The sequence below is a fragment of the Sebastes umbrosus genome, chromosome 10 (assembly GCF_015220745.1).
Source record: "Sebastes umbrosus isolate fSebUmb1 chromosome 10, fSebUmb1.pri, whole genome shotgun sequence".
Lineage (NCBI taxonomy): Eukaryota > Metazoa > Chordata > Actinopteri > Perciformes > Sebastidae > Sebastes > Sebastes umbrosus.
Genome location: NC_051278.1, coordinates 32689664 through 32717377, shown reverse-complemented (window position 1 = coordinate 32717377; position 27714 = coordinate 32689664). Strand labels below are relative to the sequence as shown.

At 42.9% G+C, this 27714-nt stretch overlaps 1 protein-coding gene and 1 long non-coding RNA gene across 2 annotated transcripts in view; one reads left to right on the top strand and one right to left on the bottom strand.

The window, feature by feature from the left end:
• The window catches only part of opn4a (opsin 4a (melanopsin)), a 78709-nt gene extending 73311 nt beyond the window's left edge, over positions 1–5398 (top strand). Inside the window, 2 exon segments of the mRNA XM_037783337.1 lie at positions 2450–2510; positions 3569–5398. The gene's annotated coding sequence lies outside the window, so the exon portion shown is untranslated.
• On the bottom strand, positions 777–26464 carry LOC119496208. Its single transcript, XR_005208667.1, has 4 exons — positions 26208–26464; positions 24810–24819; positions 12968–12971; positions 777–789 (listed from the first exon to the last, which is right to left on the bottom strand). It is a non-coding gene; the product is annotated as an uncharacterized LOC119496208 (long non-coding RNA).
• Between the last annotated feature and the right edge of the window lie 1250 nt (positions 26465–27714).

The window sequence follows — 27714 nt, the reverse complement described above, 5'->3', positions numbered from 1 at the left end:
GTAATGTTTTTCGTGATGTATTTCTGGGCTTCATCGGGCGACGTAAACATCTTTTCCACTCCATTGTAGGTAATACGAAGTTGTGCCGGGTGAAGTATGCCAAAGCGAAGTCCCTTGATCCCACGCAGCTGCTTTCTGATGCCGTTGTATGCTGCTCGTGCACGGGCGACTCTTGCTGTATAGTCATGGTAGACCGAGATCGTTAGGTCATTCACTGTCCCTCGCCTCCGTTCCCTGGCAAGGAGCAGTCCTGAAAGTAATGAAAACGGGCCACCATGGGTCTAGCGGGGGCTTCTTGTTTCGGTGGTGGTTGTAAGGTCCGATGCGCTCTGTCCAGTAGAGGAGCCTTATCCTGCTGAAAAGCTTCTTTCAGCAGCTCGGAGACTGTAGTTGTGCTGTAACTGCCTTGGCCTTCTGGTACCCCTACTATCCGTACATTGTTGCGTCTGGATCTTCCTTCCACATCCTCACATTTGTCCTCTAAGGCAGCCACCTGGGTTGAAAGTTGTTGCACTGTGTGCTGTAAAACCGCGACATCATCTTTCAAGCACAGACCGAACCTCATCCTTGAAAACGATGACAGCAGTACGTTCTTAAAGGCCATGATTTCAGCTGGGCTTACCACTGCTGGAGCTGGCTCACCTGAGTCACTCGAGGCCCCGGAAGGAGTTGGATGAAAGATTATGGGTGTTTTTGTCTATATTACGCCAAAATAATACTTAAATGACAAAAAGTTTTGAAGAGCTCTGCAACACGCTACCTACTCCATCACCTGCTCACTAGCGCCCCCTGTTTTTATTCATTTAAACTGTACTATTAAAGGGACTCTATGTAAGAATCAGAAATTGCTTGTTAACAGCGACACCTGTGGCCGTTAAGTCAACGAAAGTCAGCGTCCTGTTGCTCGCGCTCGTGCTAGTGCTCGCTCTACATAGACATGAACGAGCATCGCTCAAAACAGTGAGGTGACACACGTCAGCTAAAAGCACAATATCACTCTATATTTCAGCTGCTTGGCGGTAATGTTAGCTGACCAGACGAAGGTCTCTCCATGAATCAATGCTGATCCTAGTGTTGGCTTTTCCTGCCTCAGCCTCCCGACCGCGGCCGGAGGGAACAGGGGAGACACCGGAGTTTTGGTCGGAGACGATAACGTTTCTCTCTGCGGAGCCCTGTCACTTCACAAGACATGGGAAACCTCTGTTGGTCTGGAGGAGCTGCAGCAGTTATTTCTGCACAAACGTCCACTGTACATTCACTAGATATTCTCAGAGCTAAACTAACTCTTCTGCAGTGTGGAGTGTGCGCGCATGCACGCGAGGTGGAGCGAGCTGAGTTTGTGTTGGAGTCTGAGTCTGAACAGCGTAGTCACACGCGAGCGCGCATGGGACACCGACCCGCAATGATTTATTTGTGTAAGAAGTTACAAACACTCCCTTTAACTATCTGGGTTGCGTACAGTTCATGGTTTGTAATAAGGTAACGTTAGCACTCATCAGGTGGTTGACTAGCAACATAAAATAAAAAGACGCAGCAAACTGCAAAAAAACTCTGTCTGATCGCGCAACACAAACGCAGTGTGGTGCGCCTCAGGTTTTTCACCTGCTAAACGTACTATGTGTGATCGGGGCCTTAATCTGGCTTTTACAAAGAGTCAACTTTAACAGAATGTGGATCTCTGTGATTGGATGTTTGTTAGTGAAAAGCACCCTGGGAGTCATAGTTTATTTCTCTCCTCCAGTTTATATGTCCACAGTTTTTAATAAAAAAATAAAACAACAAAAAAAGAATTATAGGAACCGGAGGTGTTTTTCTTTTGTGTTGATGACTGACGAGGGCAGAGCTAAAAAAATTAAACTTGTCTCAAAGACAAAAGTTGCACATTGAGGTTTTAAATTTCAGAGTTCGTCCTGGTCGACCTTCAGGCAGCATGACAACAGCTGGAGACAGATTAAACAGCCCCCTCATGTAGATTATTAATGTTACACTCAGCTGGGGGAGGGGATGATAGTGGGTCACCTGAGGGGTAGTCAAAGGGATTCTGGGTCATTTCAAGGGTCAGGTCTGAGTCTGGTGATAGCAGAACATCTTCTTTCATAACACCGGTGTTCATGTTAATCTGCTCCACTGTGTTTTTTATGCTCTTTAATCTGCTTGATATACTTTCCATCTCGGACCAGAAAATCCCTCTTTTACTTTTAAAATTCTGGGTCATTGATTAGAGATGACTTGATGCCCTGGTTTCCTGTCTGCCTCACTGATGCTGATTCAATCTGATTCAAATCTAATTTAGTACTATAGCTGCAGTATTAAAATTAAACTCTTTCTTGGCTATTTGTAAGGAAGTGTTGAAGAGGAGGACTTCCATCATGGCTGCCACTGCAGGATGCTGGTTAATCAGTCTGAAAATCACCTCACAGGCATTCCTATGTGTTTGTTTTTCCTCCAGACTGTCCCATGACACTGATATCTCCATGGCAGGAGTCGGTGAACGCGGCAGCATCCCAAATGTGAGTACAGTCTGATTAATTCACCAGCACCAATACAAATGATTTATCAGATCTGAAGTTATGAAGGTTTGTACAATTGTTTTCCCCTTCAAAGAAACAAGACACACAAAAACACTCTAGTATCTTCACGTCAGCTTTAAAACTGAGGCCAGCTGCAACCTCCGAAAATTGATTGCATTAATGGGTTAAAAGAAATTAGTGGCGTTAAAACTAATTTGATTTAAACGGCCTTGTTATCGAATTAACTTTGACAGCCATTTAGTTTTAGTATAAAGCATACGCAAAAATATTTTACAACATTACATATTTTATTTTACAGGAGTAACACTGACATGCAAAAGGCATAAGGCTCCTGATAACAAATTCATACTTAGTGATTTACATTGAGCACATCAACTGGTTATATTCATATGATGCTGTGTGTGGGTCATTTGAACACAAATACTGTTTTGACATACCATTGTTTTGAAGGCAGAGTTTCATTTTGCAGATTTGTGGAGTTTTGCCTTTTGTATGTGTGTTTTTGGATTTGTGTGTAGCGTTCTGAGAATATAAGGTATGCTTTCAGAAACGTGTGTAAACAATTGAGAACACTGTAATAAAATATTCCAGGATATTTTGGTTTTAAAGCGATGTCCCTTTGTTGAGTATATATCCCAAAAATATTTTTTAAGAGCATTGGAACAACTATTTATTATTGGTCACATATTAATATAATACACTTCTAGTAATTGTGTTAATAATATTTGTGGCAGAGAAATGTATTTACCTCAAAGAATCCTGCTCAATGCACCACTTGAGCACCACTTACTGGATGAATCAAACAACATCATCAGGTCGATTTGAACTTGTCCAATACTTTGATTTATAACTAAATACCTGCAAAAAATAATGGCATTCCAATCAGCCTCTTGCTGTGTACTTCAGGTCAGGTGAAATGTTCCAGTTTTTGCTTTCTTTGGTCCAATCCAGATGAAAAACATAATGAATTATAGATTTTCTAAAATTTAAATTTGTATATTAAAATAAAAATGTAACTGTATTTTTCTGTCTGACAGACGGATTTTGGCAGAGGGACACGTGAGGAGAGGCACGATCGGGCCGAATCCCGAGCATCGTCATCACCTCGGAGTCCAGTCCTTTCCTTCCTATTGGACGAAAGGGTTCCTGCACTGCCCGCCCCAAGACAGCCAATAACAACAACAACACAGGGTCTGGCTCTGGGTAGAGCACCTGCAATCATGTGACCACATCACGTCCAGTCAGATGTTTAGAAATGGAGAAGGGGAACACCTGTAGATCAGAAACAAAGTATTACAGGAAGTCATTATTACATTTCTGACAGAGTTTTCACACCTCGTAGGTTTAGAGAATTTATCTCAATTTATCTTGATTTTAGTTTTGACTAGAACACAGATTTTAGACAGAGAACCAAACCTGGATCTTATTATTTTTTTTAACCAATGAAATGACAATAGACTGTTCAAATATTATCACTTAAAGAGCAACTTAACACCTTGTATAAGCTTGAGCACACACCATTCACATGTACAAAATGTCCGTCACAGCTCTGATAGATCATTGCACCAGAGTCCCTCTATTTTATTGGACATTTAGTACAAAAACAAACCCGGGTCTTAGACAAAACTGTAAGGGGGGGGGGTCTGGTTAGGATGCCACAATCTTTACCGTTATTAGAAAATCCCTGGTTTGATTTCAGACAAAACACAAGGACTTTCAAACTAGGAGAACCGCCTGTTCATGGTCCCATGTGAAAACTAAAAGTAATGTTTGACTTCATTTTGTCACGCAGTCGTTAGTGACTCGTCGGTATCGTCAGTCCGTGAGTGTGCTGTTCCATGTGAATTTAACCGTGAACCACGACCAAAGTGGTTGTGTGGCCTAAACTTGAAAGGACACTATGCATGTAACATGCGTTACATTGACACTGGAGCTCCATCTTACCTCCTACTTTATGCCTTCGCGTTTTTGCATTTAGGCTCATGGCATTAGATCATGCTTTCTTCAATCAGCTTGGTTCTCATCGTTTCTTTCCCCACCTGACTGCGTCATCAGCTGTCCTCGGGGGTTCCCCACACACAACAGGATATGCGATCGGAAATATTGAACGTTAATATTTACGATTTGAAATCGGTGCGGCCGGGATGGACTTCAGAGCCGATCGGGTGATGTAAAAAAAACACTCTTAACATACCTCACACCACAGGAACATCTGGAAAGATAATCCTTAGAGCCATAGAAAAATCTGGGTTTTACTTGATGGGCTTGATTCTTCTCTGGGTGTGTACCCAGCAGGCTTTCTTTAACCAGTTAGGATTGTTTTACTTTAGCCAGCCATAGCAACTGGTTAAAAGACAAAACAGGAAATGCAGAATACTAAGAAGACAGAATTACTCTGTAAATGTCAAATACTATAGATACTATAGACTGGGACCAGGTCATATATTATACTAACTCAAACAGTGTATTTAGTGTTACGTTGCTCTTTAAAAATGCTGTGAATTAATGGTCACCCTAAAATACTTTAATTGGTTTATTTAACCTTTTAACCTTTATACCCACACAGGTGTGTTTAGTTATTCTGTATAACTAGACCCCTGTGTATATAAGAGTGTCCTGTGTGACTGTCCAAGACTTTTAACATTGAATCAGAAGACGTTATAATAGGACATCTTTCCTTCTAGTTCTGAAGCCAAACTTTTTTACTTTAAGTTTAACCCAAAGAAAATCATGTTCCTGAACCAGAGGCCTGTACTACGAAGCAGAATTTGCTTCGGAGCAGGTTATGTTTTTACTTCTCCTTACTGCTTTGAATTATGTTTTATTTATTTATTTTTTTACTTGCTCTCGTCTGTTTCACACCGAAAGAAAGAAGGCTGAAATTCTCATACACACCACATCATCATCATCATCATCATCATCATCATCATCATCATCATCATCATCATCATCAAAGGGAATAATGTAGGCTACTGAAATCTATTGATTCTTTCTATTTTGAAAGCTGTTTATATATCACTGCCCCATCTAAACCAACATATCTGACTTTCTAATATTCCGTTAAATTAATATGTCTGTTAATTTACGCATTCACTCAGCAGCAATTTCTTCTTTCGCCAGCTGTCCTTCCTGCATTGACAGCTTCAACTGTGTTACTTTTAGTCTGGATTATGTGTTAAACTTCTTTGTATTTGTCTAATATTATAGTTGCTCTTCCTTTGTTAAATGTGCCGCCCCTGCTGACAAGTAGACTTGTCCATGTTTGTGATTGGTCTTAAGCTGCAAACATCGCCCCTTTTCTGTGAACACGCCTCCTAGCCAGATGGGAGAAAACCCTGGGTTGTAACCAGCATCGTGGGACCGTTGAGCGGGATTCTTGTTTGTTATTGTTAGTTAAAGCAGATAAGGAGAAGATAGCCTGGGTACAGTTTGTTGAACTTGCTTCGTGTACAGGCCTTTTTATTTCTTGTCCTGATTCAGAGGGATGCAAAAATGGTTGTATTTTTTCTGAGTTCCTCTGAGACAGGTGAAGGCCCCTGACTGAGCTCTGTAGCAAAAAATGTTCTTGTGTTCAGAAAAAGTTATAAATATGAGATATAACTGTTGAGATGGACATTTTGTTTGGCGGTGCACTATTGCGATTTTTCTACAAAATAAATACTGTGGTTTCCTGTTTGTGTTCTTGTTGCTTTGATTTATTATATGTGTGTTTCCAGCTCAGTCCTCTGCAGAGTCATGTGACAGGTTGAAAGGTTGTTGTTTTTTTGAGTAACTTAAAGGGCCAGTGTGTAGCCATTTCTGGGGATCTATTGGCAGATATGGAATATTAGCCTAATGTTCATTATTCTGTTTTCATAGTGTACTAATCACCTGGAAATAAGAACGGTTGTCTGGAGTCCGCCATGTTTGCTCAGAAACACCCAGAAAGGACAAACCAAAACACTGGCTCTAGAGAGAGCCTTCAGACGTTTTTACCTTACCTGAAGGCCCACCGTAGTTCTTCTTGGGAAGGGAGGGGTGAACGGTAGGGATTGGTTGCAATCTGCAACCTCACCGTTAGATGCGCGGCGAGTGCGTCGGATGCCCGTGATTTGTATAAAGTAGACTAGCCCTCAACTTTATGTAGATGAGGAGCGGGTGTCGTGACGTTCTGTTTCTCGAATCGCAACGCCACGCTATCAGAATGCATTGCACGGCGCTTACAAATACAATGAATGGGAAGCGTGGAAAGGATGGAGCTGTGGACACGTACCATAACCTGTTAACATGCACTCCAAAATAAAAAACAACAGGTAACGCAGCCGCCACGCGCTGCTCAGGCGGGTGGTCTGGACAAGCCGGCTCGAGTTTGTGAGGCACAATGGAACAAACCAAAGGATGATGGAGGAGGGGGGCATCAGAATTCCTTTTATTATTATGGAGCAAATATGTATATGTTTGTATTGCCTGTAATGGTCTAATGATGCCAATTGTAGTTGTGCTCTTGTGCTTCATCTTAAATTTAAATAATTCATCATTATGATTATTATGATGATGATCATAATTGTGGTGCCCTACGTGCAGTGTGTGATGCGCGTGGTGGGAGCGGCGGCCCTGACGCCATCTGCCGACCTTTGGAGTTAGTGTTAGCTACTTTCATTGGAAAACAGTTTGCAACACTGCAATCAATAGGATTTTCCAAAATGTCAGACTGAATTAATTCAAATGTTTCTCCTTATCTCAGTGAATCCTGAAAGCCCTGAGGCCTGCAAACGCACTTTTATTAAGAAACAAGATATTTCCAATGTTACCCTGTTGTTCAGTTTGTGTTTTTCTTTCTATTTGTGTTTCTTTCTTTCTTCCTCTTGATTGCATATTTAAAGTGTGTATTTTGCCGAAGGATAGTTTGGTGGAAATGTGACTGTGATGTTGTTGGTGTTAGTACGGGGGTGAAAAGGGATATAACTGTTGATTGTATCGCAGCTCTTGATGAGCCCATCTGACCTATTGGTCTGAGTGAAGTTATTTGTGCATTCCTCAAGAGCAGGGGTGCCCAAACCTTTTCCCTTGAAAACTGGAACTCAGTAGTGGACCATGGGACAAAAGTAAACCCCTGTTAAGATGCAAAGTTCCCCAAATTGAATATTATTTTACTTTTTACATAGTTAACCCCTTAAAACCCACCTGCTGAATACAATTGGGCTCATTTACAGTCATACCCAATTTATGCATTTCAAAGACTGTTTAGGGACCCGAGAATGCAGAAATGTTCAAATAGCCTACACCATTTTAAGAATAAGCAAAAAATAACACATTTTTACTGCATTCAAAAAACATGTTTCTGCCCGAGTGGGCCTGTCTGTAAAGGGGAGACTCGTGGGTACCCATAGAACCCATTTGCATTCACATATCTTGAGGTCAGAGGTCAAGGGACCCCTGTGAAAAAGGCCTTGCCAGTTTTCCCTCGCCAAAATTTAGCCTAACTTTGGATCGTTATTTAGCCTCCTTCGCCACAAGCTAATGATGCATGATATTGTTGGTACCGATGGATTCCTTTGGCTTTTCTAGTTTCATATGGTACCAGTACCTTCACCCTCACTCTAAAACCGAGCCTGCTACAGCCTCCGAAAGACAGTAAAGTCAGTTGGGATCGCCGGCGATTCCACGGGCCTTTTATTTAAAAAAATAAATTTGTTAACATCGGATGGTCCAAATGGACCCTGATGGCGGGCCCGGGGGCCCCACTTTGGGCAGCCCTGCTCAAGAGTCTATTTAAATGTTTCTATAAAAATAACAAGACAAGTTTTCTTCTGTAGTTTTCATTAATTTAAGTGAATAAAACTGAACCATTAGCCAAGTGTAACTAAGCTAAATTATTAGCCAACCTGTATCACAATGTTTTAGGAGATAAAGTGGGCTGTTAGCTAAACTGAACCAAACTGTTTAAGCTGTTAAACTAAACCGAACTAAGCTACACCATTAGCTAACCTTTATCAAAAATGTTTTAAGAGCTAAAGGCTGTTAACAAACTGCTTTCTGGGTAAACTGACCTTTAGCTAAATCAAAACAAACTGTTTAAGCTGCTAAATTTTATCATCAGCCTAATTAAGAAAATGTAGCAGCTAAACTAAACCATAAGCTTAAAGGACCAGTGTGTAACAATTAGGGGGATATTTTGGCAGAAATGGAATATAATATTAATAACTATGTTTTCTTTTGTGTATAATCGATGTGTTTTCGTTAGCTTAGAATGAGCCGTTTATATCTACACAGGGAGCGGGTCCTCTCCACGGAGTCCGCCATGTTGCACCGCCATGTTTCTACAGTAGCTCTTGGGCCGGAGTCAATAACATTACTCACTACCCGTCGCCACCGCTCTCTCTCTCTTGCTTCACCACTCACTTCCCTCATACACACACACTCTACGCACTGGCTCTGCTCCAGATGACCTACGCTGCTCTTACAACAACTGGCTCTAGAGAAGGCCATTCGCGTTTTTGCGCGGGCCACCGTAGAACTCCTACACGCCTGGCACACGGGAGAGGCTTCAGTTGGTTGCAATCTCAACCTCACTGCTAGATACCGCCAGATCCTACACACTGTTCCTTTAACTAAACCAAAACATTTTAACTGCTAAACTAAAGCAGAAGCTAACCTAAATCCAAGTGTGAAAGATAAGCCCACAACACAGTTGCTTTGACAGCTTCAATATTTGGATATTCAATGGTTATTAAATTCACTCCAAAGGTCTTCAAACACTTCAACTTTTGTTTCTGAGGGCTTGTAGTAACATAACCTCATGTCAGCGTAACTAGTTTCCTTATCATTTCTCCTATTGTCCCAATGAAGAAAGTAGCCTACAGTATAATGTGGCAGCAGTTTGATGCAGTAGGCTAAATCTCTGTTTTTTTTTTTCCTGTTTTATTGCCTGTTTACGTCAGTGTTGCTCTTATTTATTTTTCTAAATAAATATCTATTATTCACTGTATTCCTTGTGGAACGCCTCTATTTGTGTCTTCATCACTGCAGACAGAAATTACTTTAAAATGACATACAGTAGCCTAAATAAATGATATACATATATAGGCTTGGCCTACAGTAATACAGACTGTGCTGTTTAAACTGCAAGTTTTCACTTTTACTTTTTATATATAAACTGCAATATAACGTGATTAACAAGTGAGCTTTTTAGAGATGCTGGTGGATTTTGTGGACAGAGCCATGCTAGCTGTCAGCGTTAACCTCAGTGACAAATACATTGCATTTCCTGTGGCTGCTTCACAATAAAAGTTTCAAGTGTTTTAATGTAAAGCAGCAGCAGTAGGCCATGTCGTGTTAGCAGTGACTTGATACGGCTGTATGACAGCGAACAGTAAACACTGAGGCGGAATCAGATCAAATTACAAACATTATCACTTGATTACATGCTACAGCGTTTCCAATCAATCCCCCGTGTGTGTGTGAAGGCATCAGAGGAACCCAGCATAAGAATGGTGGACTCCTCCACGAACAATGAAAACTAAAGAGGCATATAAATACATTGAATGCGTGCTGCTGAAAAAATGCAGACCATAAATAATATCAAAAATGGGTTATTCCTGTTATGCAGCAACATTTCAGCCTCATTTTTGCATGATATAAGAATAGTGACATGTTTAAAGGTCCCATATTATAAAAAAGTGAGATTTTCATGTTTTTTTTTATTATAAAGCAGGCTTAAGTTCTATATAAATACTCTGAAAGTATCAAAACACTCAATCCACAGGGAAATACACACAGCCTGTATTCAGAAACTCTGCATTTGAAACAGGATTTCTGTCCATTTGTGATGTCACAAATATACAATATTTAGACCTTTTGCACAGTTTTAAACGTAAACATTCTAAATGTGTCCCAGTTTATTCCTGGTTACAGTGTATGTGAATAACATCAGCTGACAGGAAGTACACATGGACCCAAGCTGTTGCCTTGCAACGCAATTCTGTTGCAATTTCGTCGCAATTCCGTTGAAATGCGCTAAAACGGAGCATTTAAGACAGAGGGTAAATACAGGTATATTCAGGCCAACAGTATGAGGAAAATAACGTTTTTTTTTTAACATTACAGCATGTAAACATGTTCTAGTACAAACAAAATAAAAGTATGATCCTGAAAATGAGCATGATATGGGACCTTTAAGTGTCAGGAAAACATATTGGCCAATCTCAGGCACTCAAATAATAATCCCTATGAGCAGACTGGTTTATACTGGTCTATAGACCCAACAGGGTGGAACATTTAGACCAAAGTTAGCCATAGCTCTGTGAGTGATCCAGATTTAGCTAGTTAACCGTCCACACATAAACAGAACTTTTATAACTATATCAAATATGTTTAACATCTTTTTTTGATCGGACCAACTTTCTTCATAATTTAGTCCAACAGGGTGGAACATTAAGAGTGTGACAAACAGATTAATATCATGAAACATGGGGGGAAAAAGACATGAGTGAAAGTGTATGCTCCCTACTTTACTCCTTTGAGTTCTCTCCCAAAAAATATGTCACTTTCTGAAAATGGGCGTACGGTACCAAAAAACCTCAGTGAAGAGTAAAAAAAAGTAGTAGTTTTAATGTGCATTATTCTTTGTTTATATCATTATTTCTATATTATTCTTAAATTATAAAGAAGACATTCTAAAATCTAAAATTCAAGCCATTTGTTGTAAATATCTGTCAGGTTTAAAGAAAATATGAGGAAGTAATTCATGGGGACAGAAATGTTGCTGCATCACAGGAATGTCCCAAATGGAGGTGAATTTCAATGAAAATCACAATAATTGTAAATTTAAAATTTCATTTCACAAACGCATAGCCTATTTATATTAGATAGATTAAGATAATTCAGTGTTCTGTAAATTTAATATTTTAGGGGGGGTTTTATTGTGGAAATTTAAGCCACTTTTCAATGTATTTATTTACTCTGAAATATTCAGGCATCTACAACGGCATGCTACATCTACAAAAGTGACAAAAAACGCTGCAAAATTCGTCCCCTGCTGAGCCATCGAATTTCTGTGTAGTAACAGGTCACCATATTCAGCTGACAGCTCCTCCAATAGCACCTTGAATGTCCTGTGTTGTTTGGCTTTGGAGCGGATGCCATTTATGATCTTGACGACAGGAATCATCACATGATCAAAGCCGGTTACTTTTGCGTCATAGCGCCAGTTGCTCCGTCAAGTTTTCGGACATAGCCAACACTCTTCTAACCATCGTACTTGCCCCCAGTTGGACATCGGAGAGAGTGGAGATGGCATCGGGACCATTCTTCTCGTCTTTGAACACAGTGTTTGCAAATATCATCATTGCTCCTTTCAAGACCTCCCCGTCCGAAAAGGCTTTCTTGTTCTTTATCAAGAAAATTTGCAGCTCTAAACGAAGATTCAGTTGCTTTTTGTGATTTTATCACCAGCCTCGTGAAAAAAAGTCGTTTGCCCAAAGCTGCCTTTCTGTCCGTAGTGCGCTGCCAGGCGGGTAGTTAGCATGGAAGCTCTTGTGACTCGTACTGAAGTGTCTCTCCACATTGTGCCGCTTTGCCATCGCAACAGTTGCCCCGCAAATGAGACAAACACATTTTCGTATTGTCGTGAAATTATTGTGAAAATAGTATGTTTTCTTTGGCTTTTCTGCCATGTTTTCTTCAGTTTGGGGGGTAAAAACCACATCTAGCTCCCCATCGTAGCTGCGCCCGCTTCTTTGTCTCAGCCAAGGCCTATGGAAAGGAGGCTAGGACACGAGTCATCAAAACGTCATAGTTTTGGGGTATGCGCAGTAAAATCTGGTCTGCACTCGCCGAAATTGAGCCAATCAAAACGCATTACCGCAGCTTGAGTTACACTGCGCATGCGTTGTACCTCACAGCCCAAGACCCGTGTCCCATCCTCCTTCCATAGGCCAAACCAAAGAGTGAGATGGCGGTTTGACATGCGCACAATATTGAACTTTGACTTCAGACAAGGTCAGAGTTCATATATACATTAAACATTTTTGTTTTAAAAATTTTATATTAAATATTGTCATTTTAAAATCTACATTAATATAATAAATATAATTAAAGCTGCGAGCAGCGATGAACGGGCCCTGGCCCTTCCTTGCGCATCGGGGGTACTGGCCGGACGCCGACTGACGCGGCCGGGCACGGTGAAACCGAAACTCTGATGAGCGCCATGACGCCTGCCACAAGGCTCTACGACAAATGGATCACAAGTTATGAAAGGGGGCATGGCTAATGTGTAGGGGGCAGGGATAACAATACCAACTTAACAGGAACTCTCTGCTGAGTGATATGACACCCACAAGACTCTACGACAAACGGTTCATGAGTTATGAAAAGGGGGCGTGGCTAAATGTTGGGGGCGGGGATAACCATCACCAATGAAACAGGAACTCTCCGCTGAGTGATATGACACCTCCCACAAGCCTCTACGACAAATGGTTCATGAGTTATGAAAAGGGGCGTGGCTAATGTGTAGTGGGCGGAGCTAACCTTCACCAATGAAACAGAAACTCTCTGCTGAGTGATATGACACCTCCCACAAGACTCTACGACAAACGGTTAATGAGTTATGAAAGGGGGCGTGGCTAACTTCTTGGGGCGGGACTATGAGTATATTGTTGCATGTAAATGTCCTCAGGACAGGACCCTCATGCCTGAGAAATTTGGGACAGATCTGACTATGTACAGTTGAGTTACAACAACTTCCTGTTTCATGGCGAATGGCTCAAAATGGCATCCACGCCACGGTTAGGTCGTTAAGTGAAAACTCACCATTTTGATAGCTTTTCATCCTCAAGGCCTTTAGATGGTTCTGACCGAATTTCAAGTTGATCTGACAATATCTGTAGGAGGAGTTCGTTAAAGTACACGACCTATAAAACGCTAAAAATGGGCGAAAATCGCATATTAAATTCAAGATGGCTGACTTCCTGTTGAGTTTTGGCCATACCTCCAAGAGGCTTTTTTGTTTGTCTCCGCATGTTACATCTGTCTACCAAATTTCATACTTTTTCCAATTTTCTAGGGGCGCTTGCGAGTCATTTTGCAACAGCCAAGACCGAGACCCTTAAAATACTAAAATTTTCACTGCGTCTGATAAATGTGCCAAGTTTAACAACTTTTGGGGCATGTTAAGGTCGTCAAAAAGGCAATTCATTGTAAGAAAAAGAAAAAGAAGAAGAAGAAGAAGAAGAAGAATTCCTACAGTTTCAATAGGGCCTTCGCTGGTCCGACGTTGACGGTGCTCGGGCCCTCATAAAATATTCAAAAAGAACAGCAACTAAAATTTTAGACGGAGCTCCATGGTGACTAGTGCTATTTTTAGAACATGCCTTGCGGGCGATTCACGTGGTCCCTGCGGGCGACCAGGTGCCCGCGGGCACCGTGTTGGCTACCTCTGGGCTAGATGTTCAAAAGCCTGAAAACGGAGCCACACTGAGCTGATGAAAAAATGTGAGTAGAATTCTTATTTTTCAGATTCTTCAAAGGTCCCATATTGTAAAAAGTGAGATTTTCATGTCTTTTATATTATTAAGCAGGTTTAAGTGCTATATAAATACTGTTAAACTATCAAAACGCTCAATATACAGAGAAATACACAAAGTCCGTATTCAGAAATTGTGCGTTTGAAACAAGCCGTTAGGATTTCTGTCCATTTGTGATGTCACAAATATACAATATTTAGACCTTTACACGGTTTTAAACATAAGCATTCTAAATGTGTCCCAGTTTATTTCCTGTTGCAGTGTATGTTAATGACATCAGCTGACAGGAAGTAAACATGGACCCAAACTGTTGCCTAGCAATGCAATTCCATTGAAATGCATTGAAATGGAGTGTTTCAGACAGAGGAAGACAGTATGAGGAAAATAAAATATATTAAAGGTTTTTTGAACATTACAGCATGTAAATATGTTCTAGTAGAAACACAAAATACAAGTATGAACCTGAAGATGAACACGATATGGGACCTTTAAATCAGAAACTGACTTAATGTAATTTTCCATTTTGTGACTGTGCTTCAAAACAGGTTTATTTATCCTTATAAACTTATAAAAAGTAAATTCTGTTTATTTTTATTTTATTAATTAGAATTTATCAACAATTCATAAACATGTATTCATAACTCATCACTGTAAGTTATAAAGAAGAATGAGATCATTTGAACACAGTGGATGTCTTTCAGTTGTTCACCTGCGGTCTGTGAGTCTCCTGCCTCTTTAAATAAAAAACCCGCTAATGAAAATCCACCGTTAACGTTAACACCCCCCGGGCCGGGTACCGGAGCCGGATCCCCGGACCACCGCAGGCTGTCCCGGTCGGTGTGTGACGGTTCACGGAGCTGTGAGGAGACAGACAGCGGCGACAGGTAGACAGGTAGGCTGCTGCTGCTGCTGTGTGTGTTCACCTGTCTAACTGTTCCCACCTGTTGGTGCCCTGCGTGCCGCTACTCTCTAATCCCGACTTCATCTTCATGTCATCAGCCGGCAACAAGTGGCCCGGCCCGGCCCGGCACGGCCCTGCCCGGCACGGCTCACAGCTCCCTCAGCCCGGCTCTCAGCCTGGCTCACAGCTCCCTCAGCCCGGCTCTCAGCCCGGCTCACACCGGACACTTCCCCCGCTGGAGCTACCTACCGCTGTGTGTTTAGTTCTGAGGTCTGAAACGAACTCACAGGTTGAAAGTCTCATAGTAGGTTTGTTTTCCTCACAGGGGGAGCGCTGAGTTCCGCGCACGGAGCGGCCCTGCGGGGCGGAGCACGGAGCGGGAAGCAGCACGAGCAGCAGGAGCAGCAGGAGCAGCAGGTGGGCGGTGTCTGTCTGCGGAGCACCTGAGACACAAGGTGAACACAACTGTCTTCATGAATCAGATGACATGTTCGTGTAGAGGAACACTGGCTGTGCAGTAATCAACAAACTACATCATGTGTTTAGTTGTTATCAGGGCTGAGAGTGGATTCAAATATTTAATCTTAATTAATTGCAAATTAATCACACATTTTTTATCTGTTCAAAATGTACCTTAAAGGGAGATTTGTTATGTATTTAATACTCTTATCAGCATGGGAGTGGGCAAGTATGCTGCTTTATGCAAATGTATGTATATGTTTTGTAATTTAAAAACAGTAGTCCAAATAAATTCATTCAATTTAAAATTCCTTTATAACTTTATAACTACATAGTTTCAGAAGTGATTTGAAATAAAAACAAAAATATGTTTAATAACTGCTTACTCTCATGCTGCACGATAAGAATCCGAATCAGCTTTATTGGCCAAGTATGTGAACACATACAAGGACTTTGCTCTCAATGTACCCACACAGAAATAGACATACAGCTAAAAGGATGGCAAAGCTGAGGAAGGTAAGACATAAACATTTAAGTACTATGTAGGTGAAAAAAGATAAACATATATATATAAAAAGCATGTGTGTATGTTTATATATTAGGGCTGACCCATGTGTATATACATGTATGTGTATATGTGTATATATGTATATATTAGGGCGGAACGGTTCACAAAATTCACGGTTGGGTTCATATCACGGTTTTGGGTTCAGTTCGGTACATTTCTGTTACAGCGAGGAGGTCATGTTCTGATTTCAACATGCTTTTCATTTATTTGGCAAAAATAAGTTAACAAATGTTTGCCTTAACAACAGTATGGCTACATAAAGAACATAAACACTTCTTCATTTTCAAATCTTAACTGAAAGAATAGTTCCTCTACAGTCATTAGTGCAAACAAAAAATACAGCTTTGTTATTTTCATATAAATATGATGTAATTATAGACTAAGGCCATCAACATTGATTGAAGCATGAGCTCAACCAGAACTATACTATAAGAAAAACAAAGAACAGTATAACATATGTCTCAATTCCCTGATTATCAGCTCTTAATTGAAAGACTAGTTTTTCCACTCAAAAAGTGCAGTATTTGGAGGAATACGGTTGGATTTCTGTACCACTGTGTCTGTTGGGAAATTACTGTTGCTTAAGTGTAGGGATGCACCGATACCGATACCAGTATCGGGTATCGGGTCCGATACTGTGCTCATGTACTAGTACTCGCAAAACGGCTCCGATACAACGGCACCGATACCACTTTACGGCACCGAGACGTTAACCTCTCGTCACCATCTTGTGGGTGTTATCACACGAGCTCACGCTCCACCTCCCCGATGGTGCGGTTGAGACGGGCTGGTCGTGTGACCCACCCCGCGGGGCCGGTTCCCACCTCAGCCGGCGCGTGCCAGCCCCTCACTTTTATTGCGCCACGGAGTTTTGCTTGCACCCTCTGAGCGCATGTGCTCCTTGGTCCGTGTTTCAAGACGGGTCGGGTGGGTCGCCGCTGACCCCTGGCGCCTTTTACGCGGGCTGAGCCCCGCCCTGGGGGCACGACGCGGACAGTCCGCCTCGGTGACACTTTGTCCAAATGGTTCATCATATTGGAAGTGTTGCTGCTAGCATAAACCACACGTGTTGCACAGTGCTTACACATTTGCCGTTATATCCACAACGTTGTTTCCGTCATTTTCATGGTAACACTAATGCTCCCATACAGCAGAGCCAAACGATGCTGGTGGATCCTCTAACTGGACTTTACCGTGTCTACTCGCCATTTCCTAAACTGACTGACAGCCGCACTCACCACTTCATCTGTGCCAACTGAGAAGTTTTTTCCCCCGATAACTCTATTTGAAGTTTTTTTTTCTTTTCTGCGCATGTCTTTTTGACTAAAAACTGTGAGGCTGTTCCCCATTTCTAGTGTGACAACAAACTGTGCATGAAAAAAGGCACACAATCAGCCTCATAACTTATTTCAAATTAACCGAACAATTCATACACAACCCGAACCGTGTGCCGAACCGAATGGGTCGGATTTTTTACCTGAACTGTTCCATCCCTAGTGTATATAAACTGGGGGGAAAAAGTTCGGAAACTTGTGTTTGGTGGGTTATTTCTCTGTTGTATCAATGCTAATGATCATTGTATTTTACATCTTTGGAAAGCCTGTTTATTTATCTTCACAATGATGTCCAACTTATAAGGACCATGCATTTGTGGGATGAGCAGCACAGCTGATTATGTGGGTAGCGCCCAAGAAAAATGTTCCAAAATGCTCTGCCAATGTTAAACAGTGTATTCTCATAAGGCTACCAGGAAGCCTGCAATGACTGCCCTTCACCGTCAGGCCCGTTTGCGCTGGTGTCTACAACACAGACAATGGAACCTGAACATGTGGGGGAATGTCATGTTCAGTGATGACTCCAGGTTCTGTCTGCCAAAGTTGGATGGCAGGGTCAAAGTATGGAGCAACGCGGAGAACGCTATGCTGATTGTAGCACCGATGCAGTAACAGCTTTTGGTGGGGTCAATGTCATGGTGGGGGGCATCTCCCTCACTGGCAAAACAAGGCTTGTCATCATTGAAGGCCATCTCAATGCAGGGAGATATCGGGATGAGATTCTGCAGCCAGTGGCGATCCCATATCTCCACAATCTGGGACCTAACTTCATCCTCCAAGAAACAACGCTCGCCCCCACAGAGCCAGGGTTATCACAGACTACCTCCACAATGTGGGAGTAGAGAGAATGGAACGGCCTGCCAATAGTCCAGGCCTCAACCCAATTCAACACTTATGGGATCAGCTTTGAAGGAACTGGCCTTCTACCTCCAAGAGGTCAAGGCCCAGTTACGTGTTGGTTAATCTTGTGTGACAAAGAGAATTTCCAAACAGATGAGTTAAAGCATAATGATTCAATTTATTCCGAACAATCAATGTTGCATAAGTAAAAATAAAAGAGTTTACAGATATCTGGATCCAACCTACGTGTCCCTGACAACATACAGTGCATGGGTCAGTTCGCGAAGTCTGAACCCCGAGTTATCCCTGATCCAGCCTATTCATGGTTTACACAATATTAATATTCATGAGCTTATGGCACGTGATGTTTCTGCTGCATGTCTCCTTCTTTGTTATCTCCTTCTGGCTCCTTCCTCTCTTTGACCTTGCAAAAGAAGAACAACACCTGCCTCCCTTTCCTCGCAATCACTCCATTCATAACAAATCCAACAGTCAGGTTATTGTAAGCACTTTTGTACATAATAAATCCAACAGACCCTCTTTTGAACTTAACTAAGTTCACCTACAGATAATGTTACATACAGATATATTAATTATAAGCATAGATAATGTTACGTACAGATGTATTAATTATAAGCATCATCATGTTACGTACAGATGTTTTAATTATAAGCATCATCACACAACCTCTTCAGGATCAACATCTTCACTATCCCCCACCATTTCCAGGAGACCCTGTCTCTCAGCTTGGAACATGGCCATCTGATAAGAAGGAGGTGCATCCGGATGCTTTCGTTGCACAGCAGAAATAATCACACGCTCAGTGAGGTGGCGAATACATGGAATACAGCAACAACCGCATAATACTAAGCATGCACACACAGCAAGGATTGAGGAGAATAGAGATACCACCATGGACTTCCATTTCCCAAATGTACGGTCTAACCAGTCGTTAATGGGGCTGTTGATACCTGAGTCATCGTGCATGGATTCAGACAGCGTCCGGAGCCCCTCTAGCGCCTTAGTTACAGTCCCGTCCGGCGCTGTATTGTTAGGGATGAAAATACAACATGAGTCTTGGAACATTGAGCATACACCGCCTTTCTCTGCCAGCAGCATATCTAATGCCATTCTATTTTGGATCATCATCAGTGACGTAGGAGCCATTTGTTCAGCTAGTCCGGCAATTGCATCACGGGTTAGATTAGTCAAACGGAGAACATTATAGTGGATGTAGTTAATGCGGTCAACATTTTTGTTAGGAGTGATAGGGATCAGAGCACTTATTAGAGGTATGTTTTCAAAACCTGCAGCTATTTGGTCAGCTAGTTTATATTCATTAGGGAAGCTACCTCACTACATCATTCTTTATAATCTTGGTTTAGCCTTCCCCCCCTTGTAGCCCACACCTTCCACCCTGCTTCTGAGTGAAAGCATTGTCTATTGTTAAAAAGAGTTACTTGTGATTAGCTAGTTTTAGCAGAGTGCAGAGGCGAGGATGATAAGTAATGTATCTAAACTAGTACAGTCTGTGCTTTCCCAGGTTATTCAGATTTATCTGAGTACACAAATTCTACACAAGGGTCATGGTATTTTCTCTCACATTCCCTCCTTTTATCATGAATAACTAAAATGGTAACTGAAAACACGAAAATACATGATGAATTGCATTAAGATAGTAATATGAAATGAAAACATTAAACATATATGATATATATAATATTAAAACATTATAGCTGAAAACATTTAAAATACATGACAAATCACATTAAGAAAGTTTGTACAGAAGAACGAGGACAAGAGAGATAAACACAGATACTACAACAAACGCTATTAGCAGTTTGCCGTACTGCATGATGCTTCTAGTTTGTTTTCCTGCGCGCAACTGAAAAACTTTTATCTGGGTGGTCCTATTTTATACTGGTTTGGGAAAGGAAGTGAAACTTCTCTCTGGTGGATTCTCCCCACCCCTGGTTCCTCTTTTTATCTATTTTAGCATTTATTCTAAGCAACAAGTTTTAATACAATGTGATATATAATGTTTTTCAAAAACCACCTAGATGAGTCCACCTAAACAACCATGTTAGCCTGATTTAACTGTAAATACAGGCAAGACCTTGTAACCTTCTTTCCCTTATGTGTATCTCATCACAGTCACAGTTTATACAGTATATGAAAAATAAAAAATTATACGTGACCCTCTTTTCACGTAGCCTGGGCTCCTTGTGGGGCTGCCTCCTCTGCTTCAGGTCCTGTCCTGCTGCTGGAGCACTGTGTTAGGTGCCACCAGTTGAGTCCTTTTCCTGCAAGCTGCACAGCTGTTGCAGTTCTGGCCAGAACCTTGTGTGGGCCTGTCCAACGTGGCTCCGACCACTTCCTCTTTAACACCTTCAACCAAAGGTGTTCCGGGGGTCCGGGGTCAGGTCCTGGAACGTCCTCTGTGACAGGGGTGACAGGTTTGTCACCTGTATAGGAGAGAGCTGACACAAGAGCATTAACCTTCAAATAGTATGGTCTGTAACCGAGGTCAGGAAAGGGAGAGGGGTTTTGGGACGGCCCTGGGAAAGGTCGGCCACACGTAAGCTCAAATGATGTGAGTCCTGTGATTGTGGATGATACACAGTGCCAAATTTGTGTTGTAGTCCCAGAGCCTTTTCAACAGATTGCAGGTCTTTATTTTTGAAATGTGAACCATTATCTGACCTGATCAATTTAGGAAACCCATGTTTCGGAATGTACTCATTCACCAGACATTTAATGACTGATTTTGCGTCCTCTTTTCCCGTAGGGTAGGCCTCCACCCAACGTGAAAATGCGTCCACAATTACTAGGAGGAATCTTTTCCCCCCAGCCCTTACTCCCATATCTGTGAAATCCATAAAGATTTCCTGTCCCGGGGCAGTGGGAGAAGGATGTTTTCCTGCCCTAGGAGTGATGGTAGGTCTGATGTTACATGTACTACATACGTCACACTTAGTCAAGAAGTCAGTTATAGTATCATGTTTCCGGGGAATCCACCAGTGGCGGAGATCTCGTAACATCTGTTTGTGGCTTTTATGGTCAAGTCCATGAGTCTGAGTCAATATTGAGGACATCCAACAGGGGGGCATAACTATTTGATCTCCGTTATACCATATACCATCAAACTGTTCTATAGCTCCCTTATCTTCCCAGATGGTTCGTTCTGCTGCTGTGGCAGATTCCTGAGCTTGTATGATGGAGAGATCAGTTATCTCAGAACCGAGATCTGCTGTGGTCATGACCATCATAGTAGGTAAATACCCTGCCGCCTTTTTAGCGGCTGCATCCGCTGCTTCGTTTCCTATACTCTCTAAGTCAGTGCCCTGACTGTGTCCTTTCACTTTGATCACAGCTACCCTCTGTGGTAACTGGATTGCTTCCAACAACTCTTTCATCAACTCCTCATGAGCCATAGGTTTATTCTGACTAGTCTTAAAACCCGCTTGCACCCAGCCAGACATATCTCTGTGAATTGCATTGCACACATACGCAGAGTCTGTGAAAATATTCACTGCCTTCCCTTCCGCTAACCGCAGAGCACAAACTACAGCCGTAAGTTCTGCTGCCTGAGCAGATTGTTTCCCATCAAGAGGACCGTGATCGAGAGTACATGGTTCCTCTTTTGCTGTATTCATAGACACCACAGCATAACCTGCTTTTAACCCTTCGGTGGGATGACGGAAACAGCAACCATCAGTAAATAAGCTAAGGTCAGTTTCCGTTAAAGGGGAGTTTTCTAAGTCCAGCCTTAGTTTTACAAAGGGCAGCGATTTTTCTGCACAGAAGTGCTTCTCGCCATCAGTCATATTGTCAGCCATATTACAGCCCTCATGTACAAAGGAGATGTGTGGTTTCGAGAGTACTTGTAAGATCTTGGTCTGTCTGAGGGGGGTGAGAGTGAAACAGGAGGATGTGACATATGTTACAGTGCTGTGAGAGGTCAGAATCTGTAGAGGATGGTGCATGACTATATGACCTACTTTGTCTACAATTTTTGCCAGAGCAGCTGCATATCTGACACAGGGGCTGGCTCTCTGTTCTTGTGTGTCTAGCAAAATGCTACAATAGTACAATACGTTCCTATCTCCTCTGTGTTTCTGATATAAGACACCATGGGCTGTACTAAGCTGCTCTGAGACATCCAGATGGAATGGTTGAGAGTAATCTGGGAGAGCGAGTGCTGCGGCCTCTGCCATTTCCTGCTTGAGGTGGATAAACACCTCCTCGGCCTCTGTAGACCATTCTAGCTCAGCGGTGAGATTTCTCATTCCAGCCATGGTTACCATTTGTCTGAGTAACTGAGTGTCGCCTGCATAGTTAGGGATGTATTGTCTTGAATACCCAGTCAGCCTTAAGAATGATAACATCTCTTTTACTGTCTGTGGTTTCGGATGGTGGAGTATTGAGTCACGATGAGCTGGAGACATTGCGGTGCCCTTTGCTGACACCATTCTACCTAGGAACGAAACTTGTGTGCGGCAACACTGAAGTTTTTCCTTTGAGACTTTGTAACCGTAGTTATGTAACCTCAATAACAATGCATGAGTTAGTGACAGGCATACCTCAGCCGAGGGTGCGGCCACTAACAAGTCATCTACATATTGTACAATACAACACCCCTCAGGGAGTTCAAGGCCGGCTAAGTGAGTTCTCAAGGTTTCGTTAAAAATAGAGGGGGAGAGTATAAACCCCTGTGGTAACACATTATATGTCAGCCTTTGGCCTTCATATGTAAATGAGAAAATGTCCTGTAAATGATCTGCTAAGGGCAGGCAAAAGAAGGCGTTAGCCAAGTCTATACATGTGAAAGATGTATGGGCTGGGGTGAGCATCGAGAGAGCAGAGTGGGGGTTCGGTACTGGTGTAACAGGAGTCAAAACCAGCTCATTGATGGCTCTTAAATCATGAGCCATTCTGTATGAGCCGGAGGGTTTGATTACTGGCAAAATGGGAGTGTTCCACTGAGAGTAAGATTTTCTTAATACTCCCGCCTTTATCAGTCCTTCAATCGTAGGGGAGATACCCTGGGCTGCTTCCACTTTATGCTTATACTGAGGTCTCCAGATAGGGCAGTAAGTATTCATCTCGAAAGTTACCGGTTCCATGCTGCACCTGCCAACATCAAAGGGGCCCGTAGACCACAGTGAGGAAGGGAGAGCTGCCAACATGGAAGTGGCTCCTTCACCATCTAACATCTCCCTACCGTGGTGGCGTGTTAGTAACTCATGTTTGCAAATACCTGACACTGCATTGTAAAAGGAGAGTCGATATATGTTAGAGGATGGTGAGATTGAAACCCCCAAAAGGGAAGTGGGAACCCAGTCTGTCAGAGCGGCTGCTGCTTTAACCATGGGGCCTAAGTCTTTAGCCTGATGTTTTGGAGCTATGGCTAGGGACACATGGGGAACAACTTCTTCTGACATGCGATACCATTGTTCTTGTGCTGGGGTTAGTTTTACTGCGGCTGCTACTCCTGCTGGTGCTATATAAACATCTCTTACTCCTATCCCCCAGGTTGTATCTAACAGGTTCTGTTGGAACTCATCTTGATACGTAAGATCATTATTTCTGTCATAATTCAGAGTGCAGTGGGGAGGATCGGGAACAGGGAGGTAAGGGTGTAGAGCCCTAATCCATGGTTGCCACATGTTGTAAAAGTCAATCAGAGGGTTTCTGTCGGCTAGCAGGGCCCAATATATGTCTGCACAGGGTGGTGGGGCATCAGGTGAGGTATCAGGACTCAACATGCACATGCGATCAGCACTGGAGGGGGAGGAGCACACCATTTCTTCTCCTCCGGGGAAACTCACTATCACAGCTTCTGGTGAACAATGTACAGAAGCCCCCAGTGCTGCCAAAACATCTCTTCCCAGGAGATCACGTGGACAATCAGGTGCATACAAAAAGGGGTGCTCCATCACCTGTCTCCCAAGCCGGACAGGAAGGGGAACAGTAAAAGGCAGTCTTTGTTCAGTGCCAGAAAATCCCAAAACGGAAACATAGTGAGAGGAAAGGGAACACATAGGTTCAGCTAAGGTGGAGTAACGTGCTCCCGTATCCACCATGAACCATCTTCGTTTTCCGTTCACTGTCAACTGGAGACAGGGCTCTGCCAGCCCCTGCCCCTCCATCTCCGTCGGGCACCCCTATGGGAACATTCCTGGTGTATATGGACCAGGTGGAGGTCCCTGCGCAGAGTACCCGCTGTATGCCTGCATTGGAGCTAGCTGTTGGTTTGGATATGACTGCTGTGGAGGCCCTCTCATCTGCTGTTGTTGTTTCTGAAGACAGTCACGTGCCCAGTGATCCGGGCTTCCGCAGATGTAACAACTGCCTCCTCTTGGTTGGGCATACCCCCTCCCCCTGCCTCCTCCTCCTCTCCCTCTGCCTCTATTCCGGCCTTCATGATAAGGGGGCTGCTGATATGGGACAGCTTGGTAAGGAACATGATACTGGGGTTGATATATAGCCTGTGGCGGGCCCTGCAGTGGATAAGGATTCTGTGGCGGGGCTGGAGCTGGTGTTAAAATTTGAGCCATCTGGGTATCTTTCTCTTAACTCCTTCCGGAGCATGTTTTAACAGAGCTAGTCTGAACAGAGACTGCTGTGATTCTTTATCTGGGTTCACCCCCGGATAGTTGGAAACATGCCAACGCACTGACTCCTCTGTTTGTCACCTTTGTCTTCGTACTTTCCATAAACTTTATGTGACCTAGTTTTGGGGGGTGTATATGGTCTCGCCTCTTCGTCCCCACCCTCCCGTCTCCTATGTATCCCTCCTTTGGAGTGCGTTCTCATGGTTCCCTCTATAGTGATAGGAATGTTTTCGTCTTCATCATCATCACCCTCCTCTACTGCTCTACTAGCCTCGTCATCAGTGTCCTCATCTACCTCTCCACTAGTGTGGACATCATGATACTCTGCACGGGATCTCTCTGTGTCTCTCTCAGTTCTCTGCATCCAATCACTTATGTCTGGACTCTCTGTGTGGGGTTTAGGGGTAGATTGAGCTCTCCTTCTTACGTCTCCATTACGCAAGTCTGGTGGTAACATAGCTTGTCTTAACCTGTACTGTTCAGCCTGATCTCTCAGTTCTTCCCTTAGCCTGTCTATTTCTCTGGCTACATCAGACATACTACCCGCCTCTGAGGCTGAACCTGCTCCTTGTTCTTTTTCTATTTCCTCTTCTAGTTCCAAAGTACCACCTAACACTTGAAACAATGGTGCCATAACTTCGTTTGTATGATCACTGTCCTGTGGGGTTGGTACCGGACTAGGGGTAGGAGGAGGATAAGGAGGGGGGTTGGGATGTGGGCCAGGTGGGTACTGCTGATGGAGGGACATGTAATGTGGCGGCTGGCTAGTATGTGGGTTTGGTGGTGGGGGTGCGCTAGGACTGGGTGAGGGTTTCACTAGTGGTTTTGCTTCAGCGGTTTTTGCGTGGGTGGCTTTCGTCTGGCTGCCTAAGGCTGATAGTACAGCCATCTGTATCACATTATATTTTACCAATTTACTTGCCAACTCGTCTTCTTTCTTCCTCAATTTCCTCCTTACAAACATATGTCCCTTTTCTTTGTCTTGTCTTGCTTGCAGCAGCTTTCTATGAACCACCTGTATTAATGCTCTCATCACTGGCATGAATTTGGCTTCACTTCCCGTGGCTGGAAAATGCCCTTCCTTCACTGTCATGTTATACCACTCATCTAGGTCTTGAGTCTCTTTATTTCTAGTCTTGGGATCAAATGTACAGATTACATTGGTCCTGACTTTAGCCCATTGCTGTCCAAATGATAAACGGGGAGGCCCACAGCCACCCCGTTCCTCACAGTCTTTGTCAAATTCTCCGTCCATTCTGTCCAGTACTATTTCACACAGGTTTATTCAGTTTATGACAGTAACTAGATTCAGAGTAAATGGGTCGCTATGCCCCTCGCTGTGATCCTACCAACATAAGCTTCTACTGGACACTTTGATGTTCCAGCGATGTTGGCCCAGTATCAACAGTAAGTTTTAATTTTCCTCTGAATACTAGTTATTAATGTACACTCATACAGGCGCTCCAAGCGCTATTTTTACTAAACTCTAACGTCCCAGACGTTACTAACAACTAGCGCTCCAAGCGCACTACTCTAGCGCTCCAAGCGCAGCGTTCCAAACGCTTTTCTAATGTTCCAAATACTTCTCTAACGTCCCAGACGTTACTAAAAACTAGCGCTCCAAGCGCACTACTCTAGCGCTCCAAGCGCAGCGTTCCAAACGCTTTAACAGAAAGTCTTTACTTTTGCAACATTTATCACTACAAAGGAGATTCAGCACAACAAGAGAGATAATTTAGAGTAAGCCAATATGCAGAGTTCGATACAACAGGTTCTGCTTACCTTTAAGATTTCAGGGATCCCTTTCTCTCTCTCGCCGGTCTGTCCGTCCTTTGGACACGCTTCTCAATGCCGAAGATCACGTCGGGGTCACCAATTGAAGGAACTGGCCTTCTACCTCCAAGAGGTCAAGGCCCAGTTACGTGTTGGTTAATCTTGTGTGACAAAGAGAATTTCCAAACAGATGAGTTAAAGCATAATGATTCAATTTATTCCGAACAATCAATGTTGCATAAGTAAAAATAAAAGAGTTTACAGATATCTGGATCCAACCTACGTGTCCCTGACAACATACAGTGCATGGGTCAGTTCGCGAAGTCTGAACCCCGAGCTATCCCTGATCCAGCCTATTCATGGTTTACACAATATTAATATTCATGAGCTTATGGCACGTGATGTTTCTGCTGCATGTCTCCTTCTTTGTTATCTCCTTCTGGCTCCTTCCTCTCTTTGACCTTGCAAAAGAAGAACAACACCTGCCTCCCTTTCCTCGCAATCACTCCATTCATAACAAATCCAACAGTCAGGTTATTGTAAGCACTTTTGTACATAATAAATCCAACAGCTTGGGCGTGCTGTACGTGTTAGAGTGACCAACACAACCACGCTGGCTGACCTGCAACGAATCCTGGTTGAGGAATGGAACGCCATCCCACAGCAATGTGTGACCAGGTTGGTGACCAGCATGAGGAGGAGGTGCCAGGCTGTTGTGGCTGCGTATGGATCCTCCACCGCTACTGAGGCTCCTGACGGTGGATTAAATGAATAAAGTGTAAAATAGACAAATACTTCTTGTTTGTTTCTTGTTACTGATAGAGAGTTCAATCATCCAATCCACCAAACAACTCAAAACAAGAGTCAACACCAACAGGAGAATACACTGTTTACCATTGACAGAGCATTTTGGCAAATTTTTCTTGGGCGCTCCCCACATAATCAGCTGTGCTGCTCATCCCACAAATACATGATCCTTACAAGTTGGACATCATTGTGAAGGTAAATAAACAGGCTTTCCAACCATGTAAAATACAATGACCATTAGTATTGTAACAACAGAGAAATAATCTACCAAACACAGGTTTCTGAACTTTTTTTTCCCCGTTTATAATTAATGTACAGTATATGTATATATAGTATACAGCAAACGAGTGATACCAACGTCGTTATACTATTGTCTCACAAGC